Genomic DNA, 17,378 nt, shown 5'->3' with positions numbered 1-17,378 from the left:
TGTATTGAGAGTGAGAAAAAAAAAAAAAAGGACAGACCACATTAAATAACATTACATGACAAACTGTACCTGGAGCATTGACAGAATCACTCCCTTAGTGCCAGGAAGGCGAGCGCGGATAGAGTAATAGATATATTAGAAATATGAGATTTTTTTAACCCATTGTTTAATGATAGCTGTTTTTCTATTATTTTACACAAGCAAAATGTTTGTTTTTTTATGTAGGTCAATATAATCTTGTGTAGCCTTTTTCTTATCTTTTATATGCTATTGTGATGTGTGTATATATAGCTACACGGTAATTAAGATATGCAAACCTGCTTTTTATGTCCTTATTGTTAAATTGCCTTACTTTGCTATTATTTATTGCTTTCTTTTATATATCTTTTTGGTCTGTAAGGTGGCAATTTGCCCCCCAAAATGTGGCTGGTATGATCTTAGTTAGAAAGAAATAAATCAGCTTTGATTGTCATTAAGTAACATTGGTAGAAGAATGAATCTGTTCCATACCCCTCGCTGACTGGCTAATGAATAATAAGATCTCACAGCTTGAATACTGGGGTGGTAATTTGGTAGCTCTCCATGTTACAAATCTATGGAATTGTATTTCATTTAATAAGAACATCTGTACCTTCAAATAATTAGCCATTTTTATTCTATTAAACATATTTCTTATACTGGAGACATTGATTCATTGGTGAGATGATCTTACCAAATATTGCATACTTTTAGATTTGTTTTTCGGAGCCCAAAGAGACACATTTGTAGACTTGTGAATGAACATAATCATTTGGTTTGCATTAAATATTGAAAAATTAAAAATGCTAAACTTTTGGAATAAAGGGGTTGTGAAGCACATCTTTCTTTCTGTCTAATAGAAAAGAAGCTTCTGTACTTGTTGCACAACATCCCCCCCAATTCAATTTGCACAACAAATGCTGAGCAGCAGACGGTTACTCATTTATCTGTCCTGCCTGTGGTCTCTTAATGTCTGATGAGTAGTGTTGAGCATTCCGATACCGCAAGTATCGGGTATCGGCCGATACTTGCGGTATCGGAATTCCGATACCGGGATTCCGATACTTGGCGCGTATCGGATACCGGAATCGGAAGTTCCATGATTCAAAATTCAGAAATTCAGCCAATGAGAAAGATTCCAAGTGTGGGCACATCCTGTTTAGCATGGAGGGCATGAAACTACTGGCAAGGCTGTGATTGGCTGCTTAAATGATGTCATGATGCAGTTTAAAAGTCGCTGGCGCCATTTTGCGATCACTCTGCTGTGAATTCAGTTAGTGACAGGACGCTGTTTGCTGACTGAGGGACAGTTTAGAGATAGCGATTTGCTTCTTTGTGCTTTCCAAAGGCTAATTTAGCAACCGCTGTGTTCACCTACTAATCACCTTCCTTTTGCCTTGTAGCGCTGTTTTCACAGCGATCTGCAAGGTCTCTCTGTGTGTGTGTGTGAGTGCAGCCCACTCTCTAGTCTGAGTGCAGCCACATAGGCCATCCATAGCTGGTTGTATTCAGTTCAGGGAGGGTGGTTCATTGCCTCATACTGTCCTTTTTTTTTTTTTTTTTGAAGTAGTGCAGGCTGCTGCACATTTTTTCCAAAAATTCCTATTAGTGTCTTTCCACCCGTCTCCAGCTAATTTGTGGAAAAACACTACATAGGATAAAGTAGAGGAGGGTTTTTGGGCCTTGCAGCGCCGTTTACGGCTGTCTGCACGGTCTCCGTGTGACTGCAGCTCGCCCTGTAGTCTGTGAGCAGCCGTAGCTTGGTTGTCTCCAGCTCAGGGTTGTTCACTGCGTCATACCGCCAAATCAATTTTCATTTTGTTTTCAAGTAGTGTAGTCTGCTGCTAATTAATTTAAAAAAATCCTATTAGTGTCTTTCCACCCGTCTCCAGCTAATTTGTGGAAAAACACTACATAGGATAAAGTAGAGGAGGGTTTTTGGGCCTTGCAGCGCCGTTTACGGCTGTCTGCACGGTCTCCGTGTGACTGCAGCTCGCCCTGTAGTCTGTGAGCAGCCGTAGCTTGGTTGTCTCCAGCTCAGGGTTGTTCACTGCGTCATACCGCCAAATCAATTTTCATTTTGTTTTCAAGTAGTGTAGTCTGCTGCTAATTAATTTAAAAAAATCCTATTAGTGTCTTTCCACCCGTCTCCAGCTAATTTGTGGAAAAACACTACATAGGATAAAGTAGAGGAGGGTTTTTGGGCCTTGCAGCGCCGTTTACGGCTGTCTGCACGGTCTCCGTGTGACTGCAGCTCGCCCTGTAGCCTGTGAGCAGCCGTAGCTTGGTTGTCTCCAGCTCAGGGTTGTTCACTGCGTCATACCGCCAAATCAATTTTCATTTTGTTTTCAAGTAGTGTAGTCTGCTGCTAATTAATTTAAAAAAATCCTATTAGTGTCTTTCCACCCGTCTCCAGCTAATTTGTGGAAAAACACTACATAGGATAAAGTAGAGGAGGGTTTTTGGGCCTTGCAGCGCCGTTTACGTCTGTCTGCACGGTCTCCGTGTGACTGCAGCTCTATCCGTTGTCAGTTCAGCCCCAAAAAAATAAATAAATAATAAAGTTCACCAAACACACCAGTTACACCACTTTACATTTGTGTAGGCCACATTAGCTCATATTCAAGTCTAGTCCACACTTTAGAAAATTAGTGTGTCTTATACCTGTTAGGAGGAGTTGCTCAGGAATAAGCACAGAAAGCCGTTAGTACTTTTCTGCTTATCTTTATCAGTCAACCAAGATGAAGAAGGCAGTGAGTAAGGCACGTGGGCGTGGGCGTGGGCGCGGAGCAGGGAGGGGACGTGGGGATTCTGTGCCTGCTGCGGGCACCGGTGAGTCATCAGCACCCACTTTCACAAGGGAACAGTCGTTCATGCGCAGCTTTGTCGCCGAGCGCCGTACACCGCTGCTGCGTCAAGACCAAATTGAAGCCGTTGTGGGATGGATGGCAGCTAATGCATCAACTTCCATTAGTGCCACATCCTCTCAGACACAGAGCACTGGAGAGCAGCCATCTGTCTCTTCACCACCTGCAAAATTGCCCAGGCAGACAGAGATCCCAGGACAGGAGCAGTCTCTACTTCTGTTCTCTGAATCATCTCTTGGCTTGGAAACAGGGGGCCAGCCAAGCAGCATTGGAGAAATGGAAGAAGAGGCAGGGTGCAGTGATGCCCAACCGCTTTTTCTGTCTTCCTCTGAAGAGGCGGGTGGGCCAGTGGCTCCGGTCACCACCTCGCAGGCCGCATCAGCTGATGATGACACTCAGGTGCCACTTACTGGTGCGTGCTCTGCTGCTGAGACTACCCAGGAGGAGCAGTTGGGGGCAGAGGGTAGTGTAGATGATGAGGTCCTTGACCCATCTTGGCGTCAGGGACAGGAAGGTGGTGGGAGCAGCTCTGAGGAAGAGATTCCCCGTACGGCCCAAAGAGGGAGAGGGAGGGGGAAGACTGCGGATCCTGCAGCCTCCGCTTTGGCACCCGTAAGGAGCATGTCTCTTCCAAAAGTCAAAAGGGGGGCTCCCAAGACTTGCAGTGCCTGGTCCTTTTTTGACACAGTTGCAGATGACATTTGCTATGTCAGATGCAAGGTGTGTCATCAAAAAATCAAAAGAGGTCAAAAAGTCGCCAACCTCAATACCTCCAACATGTGGAAACATGTGTGCAACAGGCACCCGGCGGAGTTAGACAAACACACTGAAGAGCTAGGCCAACCAACAGCGGCAGCTACCACCTCTTCAGCTCGTGTTGCCTCTTCCTCTAGCTCACACGCAGCTGGTTCGGCTTCCTCCCAGGATCGCCGTGGAAGAACCTCTGGCCCTGTTGTCCAGAGACCCGCTGTCATTCCACCCGCAGCACCACTTTCCCAGTCAACCACACACTCCCAGCCCAGTCTACAGCCATCGGTAGTACAGGCATGGGAGAAAAGGCGGCCTTTCTCGTCAAACCACCCACGAGCACAGGCTCTGACTGCAGGCATTGCCAAACTTCTGTCACTGGAAATGCTGTCATTCAGGCTGGTGGAGACTGACAGCTTCCGTGACTTGATGTCATTGGCAGTCCCACAGTACAGTGTGCCCAGCCGCTTTTACTTCAGCAGGCAAGCCGTCCCTGCCCTGCACAAGCATGTTGAGGGACACATAAAACACGCGCTACTGAACGCCGTCAGTAGCAAGGTCCACCTCACCACCGATGCGTGGACCAGTCAACATGGACAGGGGCGATACCTTTCCCTCACTGCCCATTGGGTTAATGTAGTTGAGCCGGGTACAGACCGTGCGAGTGGCGCAGGACGTGTCCTGCCCACTCCAAGGATTGCAGGAATCCATTCTGTACGCATTGACTCCTCCTCTTACACCAGTTCCTCAGAATCATCGCTGCAGGAGCCGTCACAGTCCACCTCCACATGGACCCGTGATGAACGTGTACCTGTTACGACCGACATGAGCACAGCCGTGGCCAAACGTCAACAGGCCGTCTTGAAATTAATTTTTTTGGGGAATCGTAGCCACACAGCGCAGGAGCTCTGGAATGCCATCAAGCAGGAGAGCGATGTGTGGTTTGAGCCAGCGAATCTCCAGCCAGGCATGGTAGTGTGTGATAATGGCCGAAATCTGGTGGCAGCCCTGGGCCTCGGCAACCTCACTCACATCCCATGTCTGGCACATGTGCTCAATTTGGTCGTGCAGAGTTTTTTGAGGGACTATCCGGATCTTGATGCACTGCTGCACAAGGTCCGCCTAGAGTGTGCTCACTTGCGGCGTTCCAGCACGGCAAAAGCGCGCATTGCGGCTCTGCAGCGCCGACACCGCCTGCCGGAACATCGCATCATATGTGACCTACCTACCAGGTGGAATTCCACGTTACATATGTTGGAGCGGTTGTGTGAGCAGCAGCAAGCTGTAATGGAGTACCAGCTGTATCAGGCGCAAAAAAGTCGCAGTCAGCGCCGTACAGACTTCACAACCACAGAGTGGGCCACTATGAAGGATGTCTGCCAGGTTTTGCGTCCCTTTGATTATTCCACGCGGATGGCGAGTGCAGATGATGCACTAGTCAGCATGACTGTCCCCCTTATCTGCCTGCTTGAAAAATCACTGCAAGCGCTAAGGGATGATGTTGTGGAAGAGGTGGAGGATGAGGATTCACCACTTCCATCATCTTCTGGACAGTCAGCGCCACGTGGTTCCTCACAAACGCGTAGGCAGGGGACAGTTTGTGAGGAGGATGAGGAGGAGTCAATGGAGGAGGAAGACATCCGTCCAGAGGAGGGAGTTCCCGAATTGTCCAGTACTCAGTGTGTACAGCGAGGGTGGGGTGATGACGAGCGGGCAGAGATCACGCCTCCAGCTGGGGACAGCGTTTCTTGGGCAGTTGGCAGTCTGCAGCACATGGTGGATTACATGCTGCAGTGCCTGAGAAACGACCGCCGCATCGACCACATTCTCAACATGTCTGATTATTGGGTGTTCACCCTCCTCGATCCTCGCTACCGGGACAACGTAGAAAGCCTCATCACACCGTTGAACCGGGAGCGAAAAATGCGGGAGTACCAAGACACACTGGTCAGTTCCATCATCTTCTCCATTCCAACTGAGAGAAGTGCTGCTACTGCATTCCAAAGCAGCTCAGTGCGTCCAGGCAGTGGTGGAGGCTCTGCACAAAGAGGGAGCAGAAGCAGTGCCTCTGCCCAAGGCAAGACCAGTATGGCCCAACTGTGGCACAGTTTTGTGTGCCCCCCACAAAAGTCTACACCATCACAGACGGCTCCAGTCAGCAGGAGGCAACGGTTCCGTCAGATGGTGACAGACTACATGTCTTGCCCTCTTGCTGTACTCCCAGACGGCTCTTCCCCTTTCAAGTTTTGGGTCTCAAAGCTGGATACATGGCCAGAGCTAAGCCAGTATGCATTGGAGGTGCTGTCTTGCCCTGCGGCCAGTGTATTATCGGAACGTGTCTTTAGTGCTGCAGGTGGTGTACTAACTGACCGTCGCATGCGACTATCCTCCGATAACGTTGACCGGCTTACTTTCCTGAAAATGAACAAGGCCTGGATCTCGCAGGAATTTGCCACTCCTCCTCCTGATTAAATAATTAGGTCACTGTATACGTTATCCAGGTCTCCTGTTGTGTTCATCTTTCTACCACCTGAACTTAAATTCCTGGGCTCCAACACCGCCAGTTGAGGCTCAGACGTGCCGTCTGCACAGTCAAAACATACGACCCAGTGTTATTGGGTTTCAGTAACGTCAGCTGATCCCCAGCTGTGTAGCCGGCAATGTGTCATGCGACCGCCACGCTGACACAACAACTGAAATGTAAGGGAATCTGTCCCCCCCCCCCCAAGGCGTTTGTTACTGAAAGAGCCACCTTGTGCAGCAGTAATGCTGCACAAGGAAAAAGGTAGCTATTTTGGTTTTGCTCCTTGCACACGCAAAACTTAACACTTATAAAATGTGTCCACTGATACCGTAAAACCGTCCCGGAGGTGGGACTTTCCTTCGTAATATGACGCAGCACAGCCGTCATTCCTACCCCCCCGGCGCCGCGCCCCGGCTCCTCAGCGTTGTTTGATTCCGTCCCGGAGCCTGCGCAGTTATGTTATCCCGTGGCCAGGCACACTTAGCGCTGCCCGTCTTCTGGCATCATTTGGTGTCAGGCTGGCTGCGCCTGTGCGGCCACGCTGGCCGAGAGCCCGCCTCGCAGTGTCTTCTGATTTAATCCCACTGGGGGCCTGGGATCTATGGACATGCGCAGTGCATATCTGAACCTCCACCTCTCACTCATCTCCCTATGGCTTCTTCAGACTGTTCGGTGTCAGCTGGTCCCTAATAGCATGCCACGGCCGTGACACCGCACAGTCTGGAAAAGAAGCCGTAGGGAGGGGAGTGAGAGGCGAGGATATGCACTGCGCATGGCCATGGATCCCAGGCCCCCAGTGGGATTACATCAGAAGACACTGCGAGGCGGGCTCTCGGCCAGCGCGGCCGCACAGGCGCAGCCAGCCTGACACCAAATGATGTCAGAAGATGGGCAGCGCTAAGTGTGCCTGGCCACGGGATAACATAACAGCGCAGGCTCCGGGACAGAATCAAACAACGCTGAGGAGCCGGGGCACGGCGGCGGGGGGGTAGTAATGATGGCTGTGCTGCGTCATATTACGAAGGAAAGTCCCACCTCCGGGACGGTTTCACGGCTTCAGGGGACACATTTTATAAGTGTTTAGTTCTGTGTTTGCAAGGAGCATGATGAAAAGAGCCACCTTTTCCTTTTGCATCTTTTGTGCTGCACAAGCTGGCTCTTTCAGCTACAAACGCCTTGGGGGGGGGGTTAAAGGTTCCCTTTCGACTTTCTCAGGCTTCGGCCTACATTGTGTTCCTCTGCTTTTCCACCTGCCCCTGGGCTCCAACACCGCTAGTTGCCGTCCAGAAGTGCTGTATGCACAGTCAACAGTCGCTCCTCTGTTATTGGGGTTCAGTAACGTCAGCTGTTCCCCTGCTGTGTGTGTGGCAATCCCTCCTACCTCCTCCAACCTCCTCCTCCTCCTCCACCTGTCCCTGGGCTCCAACACCGCCAGTTGCCGTCCAGAAGTGCTGTACGCACAGTCAACAGTCCCTCCTCTGTTATTGGGGTTCAGTAACGTCAGCTGTTCCCCTGCTGTGTGTGTGGCAATCCCTCCTATCTCCTCCACCTCCTCCTCCACCTGTCCCTGGGCTCCAACACCGCTAGTTGTTGCCTGGTAGTGCTGTACGCACAGTCCCAACAGTCCCTCCTCTGTTATTGGGGTTCAGTAACGTCAGCTGTTCCCCTGCTGTGTGTGTGGCAATCCCTCCTACCTCCTCCAACCTCCTCCAACCTCCTCCTCCTCCACCTGTCCCTGGGCTCCAACACCGCCAGTTGCCGTCCAGAAGTGCTGTACGCACAGTCAACAGTCCCTCCTCTGTTATTGGGGTTCAGTAACGTCAGCTGTTCCCCTGCTGTGTGTGTGGCAATCCCTCCTACCTCCTCCAACCTCCTCCAACCTCCTCCTCCTCCACCTGTCCCTGGGCTCCAACACCGCCAGTTGCCGTCCAGAAGTGCTGTACGCACAGTCAACAGTCCCTCCTCTGTTATTGGGGTTCAGTAACGTCAGCTGTTCCCCTGCTGTGTGTGTGGCAATCCCTCCTACCTCCTCCAACCTCCTCCTCCTCCACCTGTCCCTGGGCTCCAACACCGCCAGTTGCCGTCCAGAAGTGCTGTACGCACAGTCAACAGTCCCTCCTCTGTTATTGGGGTTCAGTAACGTCAGCTGTTCCCCTGCTGTGTGTGTGGCAATCCCTCCTACCTCCTCCAACCTCCTCCAACCTCCTCCTCCTCCACCTGTCCCTGGGCTCCAACACCGCCAGTTGCCGTCCAGAAGTGCTGTACGCACAGTCAACAGTCCCTCCTCTGTTATTGGGGTTCAGTAACGTCAGCTGTTCCCCTGCTGTGTGTGTGGCAATCCCTCCTACCTCCTCCAACCTCCTCCAACCTCCTCCTCCTCCACCTGTCCCTGGGCTCCAACACCGCCAGTTGCCGTCCAGAAGTGCTGTACGCACAGTCAACAGTCCCTCCTCTGTTATTGGGGTTCAGTAACGTCAGCTGTTCCCCTGCTGTGTGTGTGGCAATCCCTCCTACCTCCTCCAACCTCCTCCAACCTCCTCCTCCTCCACCTGTCCCTGGGCTCCAACACCGCCAGTTGCCGTCCAGAAGTGCTGTACGCACAGTCAACAGTCCCTCCTCTGTTATTGGGGTTCAGTAACGTCAGCTGTTCCCCTGCTGTGTGTGTGGCAATCCCTCCTACCTCCTCCAACCTCCTCCAACCTCCTCCTCCTCCACCTGTCCCTGGGCTCCAACACCGCCAGTTGCCGTCCAGAAGTGCTGTACGCACAGTCAACAGTCCCTCCTCTGTTATTGGGGTTCAGTAACGTCAGCTGTTCCCCTGCTGTGTGTGTGGCAATCCCTCCTACCTCCTCCAACCTCCTCCAACCTCCTCCTCCTCCACCTGTCCCTGGGCTCCAACACCGCTAGTTGCCGTCCAGAAGTGCTGTACGCACAGAGCCAAACACCTCGCCAATGTGTTAGTGGGGTTCAGCACCGCCAGCTGTTCCCCTGCTGTGTGTGTGGCAATCCCTCCTACCTCCTCCAACCTCCTCCAACCTCCTCCTCCTCCACCTGTCCCTGGGCTCCAACACCGCCAGTTGCCGTCCAGAAGTGCTGTACGCACAGTCAACAGTCCCTCCTCTGTTATTGGGGTTCAGTAACGTCAGCTGTTCCCCTGCTGTGTGTGTGGCAATCCCTCCTACCTCCTCCAACCTCCTCCAACCTCCTCCTCCTCCACCTGTCCCTGGGCTCCAACACCGCCAGTTGCCGTCCAGAAGTGCTGTACGCACAGTCAACAGTCCCTCCTCTGTTATTGGGGTTCAGTAACGTCAGCTGTTCCCCTGCTGTGTGTGTGGCAATCCCTCCTACCTCCTCCAACCTCCTCCAACCTCCTCCTCCTCCACCTGTCCCTGGGCTCCAACACCGCCAGTTGCCGTCCAGAAGTGCTGTACGCACAGTCAACAGTCCCTCCTCTGTTATTGGGGTTCAGTAACGTCAGCTGTTCCCCTGCTGTGTGTGTGGCAATCCCTCCTACCTCCTCCAACCTCCTCCTCCTCCACCTGTCCCTGGGCTCCAACACCGCCAGTTGCCGTCCAGAAGTGCTGTACGCACAGTCAACAGTCCCTCCTCTGTTATTGGGGTTCAGTAACGTCAGCTGTTCCCCTGCTGTGTGTGTGGCAATCCCTCCTACCTCCTCCAACCTCCTCCAACCTCCTCCTCCTCCACCTGTCCCTGGGCTCCAACACCGCCAGTTGCCATCCAGAAGTGCTGTACGCACAGTCAACAGTCCCTCCTCTGTTATTGGGGTTCAGTAACGTCAGCTGTTCCCCTGCTGTGTGTGTGGCAATCCCTCCTACCTCCTCCAACCTCCTCCAACCTCCTCCTCCTCCACCTGTCCCTGGGCTCCAACACCGCCAGTTGCCGTCCAGAAGTGCTGTACGCACAGTCAACAGTCCCTCCTCTGTTATTGGGGTTCAGTAACGTCAGCTGTTCCCCTGCTGTGTGTGTGGCAATCCCTCCTACCTCCTCCAACCTCCTCCAACCTCCTCCTCCTCCACCTGTCCCTGGGCTCCAACACCGCTAGTTGCCGTCCAGAAGTGCTGTACGCACAGAGCCAAACACCTCGCCAATGTGTTAGTGGGGTTCAGCACCGCCAGCTGTTCCCCTGCTGTGTATACGGCAACGTGTACTGCGACCGCCACGCAGACACAACAAGTTAAATGTAAGGGAACCTGACCCCCCCCCCCCCCCAGGCGTTTGTTACTGAAGGAGCCACCTTGTGCAGCAGTAATGATGCAAAGGGAAAAAGTGCCTCTTTTCGTGATGCTCCTTGCACATGCTGAACCTAACACTTATGAAATGTGTCCCCACACAGCGTTAAACCGTCCGGTAGGTGGAACTTTCCTTTGTCGTGTGACGCAGCACAGCCATCATTTTTACCCCCTTGGCGCCGTGCGCCCCCTCCTCAGCGTTGTTTGAATCTGTCCCGGAGCCTGCGCTGTTAGGTTAGCCCTTGGCCATGCACACATGTTGCGCTGCCCGTCTTCTGACCTCATTTGGTGTCAGGCTGGCTGCGCCTGTGCGGGTGCGCTGGCCGAGATCCCGCCTCGCAGTGTCGTCTAATGTAATCCCACCGCGGGCCTGTGATCCGTGCCCGTGCGCAGTGCATATCCTCTCCTCTCACTCCCCTCCCTACGGCTTCTTCAGACTGTGCGATGTCAGCTGGTCCCTAATAGCATGCCACGGCCGTGACACCGCACAGTCTGAAAAAGCCGTAGGGAGGGGAGTGAGAGGAGAGGATATGCACTGCGCACGGGCACGGATCACAGGCCCGCGGTGGGATTACATTAGACGACACTGCGAGGCGGGATCTCGGCCAGCGCACCCGCACAGGCGCAGCCAGCCTGACACCAAATGAGGTCAGAAGACGGGCAGCGCAACATGTGTGCATGGCCAAGGGCTAACCTAACAGCGCAGGCTCCGGGACAGATTCAAACAACGCTGAGGAGGCGGCGCACGGCGCCAAGGGGGTAAAAATGATGGCTGTGCTGCGTCACACGACAAAGGAAAGTTCCACCTACCGGACGGTTTAACGCTGTGAGGAGACACATTTCATAAATGTTAGGTTCCGCATGTACAAGGACCATAATTAAAAGAGCTAAGTTTACCTTTTCCAGCATTAGTGCTGTACACAATGGCTCTTTCAGCTACAAACGCCTGGGGGGGGGGGGGGGGGGTTAAAGGTTTCCTTTCAACTTGCTCGAGTGCAGGCTTCGGCCTACACTCCGCTCCCCCTGCTCCTCCTGCTGACCCTGGGCTCTAACACCGCCAGTTTTTGCCCAGATGTGCTAGCTGCACAGAGAAAAACACCAGCCAATGTGTCAGTGGGGTTCAGCACCGCCAGCTGTTCCCCTGCTGTGTAGCCGGCAACGTGTCCTGCGACCGCCACGCAGACACAAGAACTGAAATTGAAGGGAACCTGTCCCCCCTCCCCCAGGCGTTTTTACGTTATCCAGCCACCTTGTACAGCGGTAATGCTGCATGTGTGCAAGGTGGCTCAGAAACGTATTCTCCTCGCACATGTGGAACTGAAAACACGTCTGAAATGTGTCCTCTGTGTGACCATTTAACCGTCCCGGTGGTGTGACTTTCCTTTGTAATGACACGCTGCAACCCCCTTGGTAGCGCTGCCCGTCTTCTGGCATCATTGTTTGGCTGCCTGCGCCTCTGCGGCCGCCCTGACCCACACAACGCCCCTCGGTGTCTTATTTATTGGGACTGCGAGGGTGTGATTCATGGGCAGGATCAGTGCATCAGTTCGCCTGTCCCTCCTCTCCTTCCGCCTTCTTCGGACTGTGCGGCTTCATGGCCGTGGCATGCGATAAGGGATCAGATGACGCCGCACAGTCTGAAGCGGGTGTAAGGACCCGAGTGTGAGAGGCCAACATATGTGCTGCGCCAGGCCCTGAATCCCAGCCCCGCAGTGTTTTAACAATGTTAAGACACTGCGGGGCTGGGATTCATGGGCATCGCGAACCGCACCGGCCGACATTACATGATGCCAGAAGATGGGCAGCGCTAACGGCGCTAGGCCAGGGGATAACACGACAGCGCAGACTCCTGTACAGCAAATAACAACGCTCGGGAGGCTGCACCCAGCACCAAGGTGGGATTCTTGACATCTGTGCTGCGTCTCATTACAAAGGGAACTCGCGCCTCCAACACAGTTTGACTGTATAAAGGGCTAAATGTTATACGTGTTTCATTCAGCGTGTGCAAGGAGAAAAATTAAAAGAGCAACCTTTGACTTGTGCAGCACTACTGCTGCATAAGCTGTGGCTCTTCTACTTTGTAACCCCTGAGGGGGGGTTAAAGGTGACTTTTGAAATCGGTTCAATTAGGCTTCGGCCTACACTCTGCTCCACCTGCAGAGCCCGGGCTCCAACAACGCTAGTTGCTGTCCGGAAGTGCTGGCTGCACAGAGCCAAACACCTCGCCAATGTGTCAGTGGGGTCCAGCACCGCCAGCTGTTCCCCTGCTGTGTAGCCGGCAACGTGTCCTGCAAAAGCCACGCAGACACAACAGACCCAAAGCTGCCGCCAGTGCAGGCTTCGGCCTACACTCCCCTCCCCCTGCTCCTCCTCCTCCTGCTCCTCCTCCTGCTGTCCCTGGGCTCTAACACACCGCCAGTTGGGGCCCAGATGTGCTAGCTGCACAGAGAAAAACACCAGCCAATGTGTCAGTGGGGTCCAGCACCGCCAGCTGTTCCCCTGCTGTGCAGCCGGCAACGTGTCCTGCAAAAGCCACGCAGACACAAGAACTGAAATTGAAGGGAACCTGTCCCCCCTCCCCCAGGCGTTTTTACGTTATCCAGCCACCTTGTACAGCGGTAATGCTGCATGTGTGCAAGGTGGCTCAGAAACGTATTCTCCTCGCACATGTGGAACTGAAAACACGTCTGAAATGTGTCCTCTGTGTGACCATTTAACCGTCCCGGTGGTGTGACTTTCCTTTGTAATGACACGCTGCAACCCCCTTGGTAGCGCTGCCCGTCTTCTGGCATCATTGTTTGGCTGCCTGCGCCTCTGCGGCCGCCCTGACCCACACAACGCCCCTCGGTGTCTTATTTATTGGGACTGCGAGGGTGTGATTCATGGGCAGGATCAGTGCATCAGTTCGCCTGTCCCTCCTCTCCTTCCGCCTTCTTCGGACTGTGCGGCTTCATGGCCGTGGCATGCGATAAGGGATCAGATGACGCCGCACAGTCTGAAGCGGGTGTAAGGACCCGAGTGTGAGAGGCCAACATATGTGCTGCGCCAGGCCCTGAATCCCAGCCCCGCAGTGTTTTAACAATGTTAAGACACTGCGGGGCTGGGATTCATGGGCATCGCGAACCGCACCGGCCGACATTACATGATGCCAGAAGATGGGCAGCGCTAACGGCGCTAGGCCAGGGGATAACACGACAGCGCAGACTCCTGTACAGCAAATAACAACGCTCGGGAGGCTGCACCCAGCACCAAGGTGGGATTCTTGACATCTGTGCTGCGTCTCATTACAAAGGGAACTCGCGCCTCCAACACAGTTTGACTGTATAAAGGGCTAAATGTTATACGTGTTTCATTCAGCGTGTGCAAGGAGAAAAATTAAAAGAGCAACCTTTGACTTGTGCAGCACTACTGCTGCATAAGCTGTGGCTCTTCTACTTTGTAACCCCTGAGGGGGGGTTAAAGGTGACTTTTGAAATCGGTTCAATTAGGCTTCGGCCTACACTCTGCTCCACCTGCAGAGCCCGGGCTCCAACAACGCTAGTTGCTGTCCGGAAGTGCTGGCTGCACAGAGCCAAACACCTCGCCAATGTGTCAGTGGGGTCCAGCACCGCCAGCTGTTCCCCTGCTGTGTAGCCGGCAACGTGTCCTGCAAAAGCCACGCAGACACAACAGACCCAAAGCTGCCGCCAGTGCAGGCTTCGGCCTACACTCCCCTCCCCCTGCTCCTCCTCCTCCTGCTCCTCCTCCTGCTGTCCCTGGGCTCTAACACACCGCCAGTTGGGGCCCAGATGTGCTAGCTGCACAGAGAAAAACACCAGCCAATGTGTCAGTGGGGTCCAGCACCGCCAGCTGTTCCCCTGCTGTGCAGCCGGCAACGTGTCCTGCAAAAGCCACGCAGACACAAGAACTGAAATTGAAGGGAACCTGTCCCCCCTCCCCCAGGCGTTTTTACGTTATCCAGCCACCTTGTACAGCGGTAATGCTGCATGTGTGCAAGGTGGCTCAGAAACGTATTCTCCTCGCACATGTGGAACTGAAAACACGTCTGAAATGTGTCCTCTGTGTGACCATTTAACCGTCCCGGTGGTGTGACTTTCCTTTGTAATGACACGCTGCAACCCCCTTGGTAGCGCTGCCCGTCTTCTGGCATCATTGTTTGGCTGCCTGCGCCTCTGCGGCCGCCCTGACCCACACAACGCCCCTCGGTGTCTTATTTATTGGGACTGCGAGGGTGTGATTCATGGGCAGGATCAGTGCATCAGTTCGCCTGTCCCTCCTCTCCTTCCGCCTTCTTCGGACTGTGCGGCTTCATGGCCGTGGCATGCGATAAGGGATCAGATGACGCCGCACAGTCTGAAGCGGGTGTAAGGACCCGAGTGTGAGAGGCCAACATATGTGCTGCGCCAGGCCCTGAATCCCAGCCCCGCAGTGTTTTAACAATGTTAAGACACTGCGGGGCTGGGATTCATGGGCATCGCGAACCGCACCGGCCGACATTACATGATGCCAGAAGATGGGCAGCGCTAACGGCGCTAGGCCAGGGGATAACACGACAGCGCAGACTCCTGTACAGCAAATAACAACGCTCGGGAGGCTGCACCCAGCACCAAGGTGGGATTCTTGACATCTGTGCTGCGTCTCATTACAAAGGGAACTCGCGCCTCCAACACAGTTTGACTGTATAAAGGGCTAAATGTTATACGTGTTTCATTCAGCGTGTGCAAGGAGAAAAATTAAAAGAGCAACCTTTGACTTGTGCAGCACTACTGCTGCATAAGCTGTGGCTCTTCTACTTTGTAACCCCTGAGGGGGGGTTAAAGGTGACTTTTGAAATCGGTTCAATTAGGCTTCGGCCTACACTCTGCTCCACCTGCAGAGCCCGGGCTCCAACAACGCTAGTTGCTGTCCGGAAGTGCTGGCTGCACAGAGCCAAACACCTCGCCAATGTGTCAGTGGGGTCCAGCACCGCCAGCTGTTCCCCTGCTGTGTAGCCGGCAACGTGTCCTGCAAAAGCCACGCAGACACAACAGACCCAAAGCTGCCGCCAGTGCAGGCTTCGGCCTACACTCCCCTCCCCCTGCTCCTCCTCCTCCTGCTCCTCCTCCTGCTGTCCCTGGGCTCTAACACACCGCCAGTTGGGGCCCAGATGTGCTAGCTGCACAGAGAAAAACACCAGCCAATGTGTCAGTGGGGTCCAGCACCGCCAGCTGTTCCCCTGCTGTGCAGCCGGCAACGTGTCCTGCGACCGCCACGCAGACACAAGAACTGAAATTGAAGGGAACCTGTCCCCCCTCCCCCAGGCGTTTTTACGTTATCCAGCCACCTTGTACAGCGGTAATGCTGCATGTGTGCAAGGTGGCTCAGAAACGTATTCTCCTCGCACATGTGGAACTGAAAACACGTCTGAAATGTGTCCTCTGTGTGACCATTTAACCGTCCCGGTGGTGTGACTTTCCTTTGTAATGACACGCTGCAACCCCCTTGGTAGCGCTGCCCGTCTTCTGGCATCATTGTTTGGCTGCCTGCGCCTCTGCGGCCGCCCTGACCCACACAACGCCCCTCGGTGTCTTATTTATTGGGACTGCGAGGGTGTGATTCATGGGCAGGATCAGTGCATCAGTTCGCCTGTCCCTCCTCTCCTTCCGCCTTCTTCGGACTGTGCGGCTTCATGGCCGTGGCATGCGATAAGGGATCAGATGACGCCGCACAGTCTGAAGCGGGTGTAAGGACCCGAGTGTGAGAGGCCAACATATGTGCTGCGCCAGGCCCTGAATCCCAGCCCCGCAGTGTTTTAACAATGTTAAGACACTGCGGGGCTGGGATTCATGGGCATCGCGAACCGCACCGGCCGACATTACATGATGCCAGAAGATGGGCAGCGCTAACGGCGCTAGGCCAGGGGATAACACGACAGCGCAGACTCCTGTACAGCAAATAACAACGCTCGGGAGGCTGCACCCAGCACCAAGGTGGGATTCTTGACATCTGTGCTGCGTCTCATTACAAAGGGAACTCGCGCCTCCAACACAGTTTGACTGTATAAAGGGCTAAATGTTATACGTGTTTCATTCAGCGTGTGCAAGGAGAAAAATTAAAAGAGCAACCTTTGACTTGTGCAGCACTACTGCTGCATAAGCTGTGGCTCTTCTACTTTGTAACCCCTGAGGGGGGGTTAAAGGTGACTTTTGAAATCGGTTCAATTAGGCTTCGGCCTACACTCTGCTCCACCTGCAGAGCCCGGGCTCCAACAACGCTAGTTGCTGTCCGGAAGTGCTGGCTGCACAGAGCCAAACACCTCGCCAATGTGTCAGTGGGGTCCAGCACCGCCAGCTGTTCCCCTGCTGTGTAGCCGGCAACGTGTCCTGCAAAAGCCACGCAGACACAACAGACCCAAAGCTGCCGCCAGTGCAGGCTTCGGCCTACACTCCCCTCCCCCTGCTCCTCCTCCTCCTGCTCCTCCTCCTGCTGTCCCTGGGCTCTAACACACCGCCAGTTGGGGCCCAGATGTGCTAGCTGCACAGAGAAAAACACCAGCCAATGTGTCAGTGGGGTCCAGCACCGCCAGCTGTTCCCCTGCTGTGCAGCCGGCAACGTGTCCTGCAAAAGCCACGCAGACACAAGAACTGAAATTGAAGGGAACCTGTCCCCCCTCCCCCAGGCGTTTTTACGTTATCCAGCCACCTTGTACAGCGGTAATGCTGCATGTGTGCAAGGTGGCTCAGAAACGTATTCTCCTCGCACATGTGGAACTGAAAACACGTCTGAAATGTGTCCTCTGTGTGACCATTTAACCGTCCCGGTGGTGTGACTTTCCTTTGTAATGACACGCTGCAACCCCCTTGGTAGCGCTGCCCGTCTTCTGGCATCATTGTTTGGCTGCCTGCGCCTCTGCGGCCGCCCTGACCCACACAACGCCCCTCGGTGTCTTATTTATTGGGACTGCGAGGGTGTGATTCATGGGCAGGATCAGTG

This window comes from Ranitomeya variabilis, chromosome 6 (genome assembly GCF_051348905.1).
Source record: "Ranitomeya variabilis isolate aRanVar5 chromosome 6, aRanVar5.hap1, whole genome shotgun sequence".
NCBI lineage: Eukaryota > Metazoa > Chordata > Amphibia > Anura > Dendrobatidae > Ranitomeya > Ranitomeya variabilis.
The sequence above is the reverse complement of the archived record's forward strand: the minus strand, read 5'-3'. Positions refer to the sequence as shown.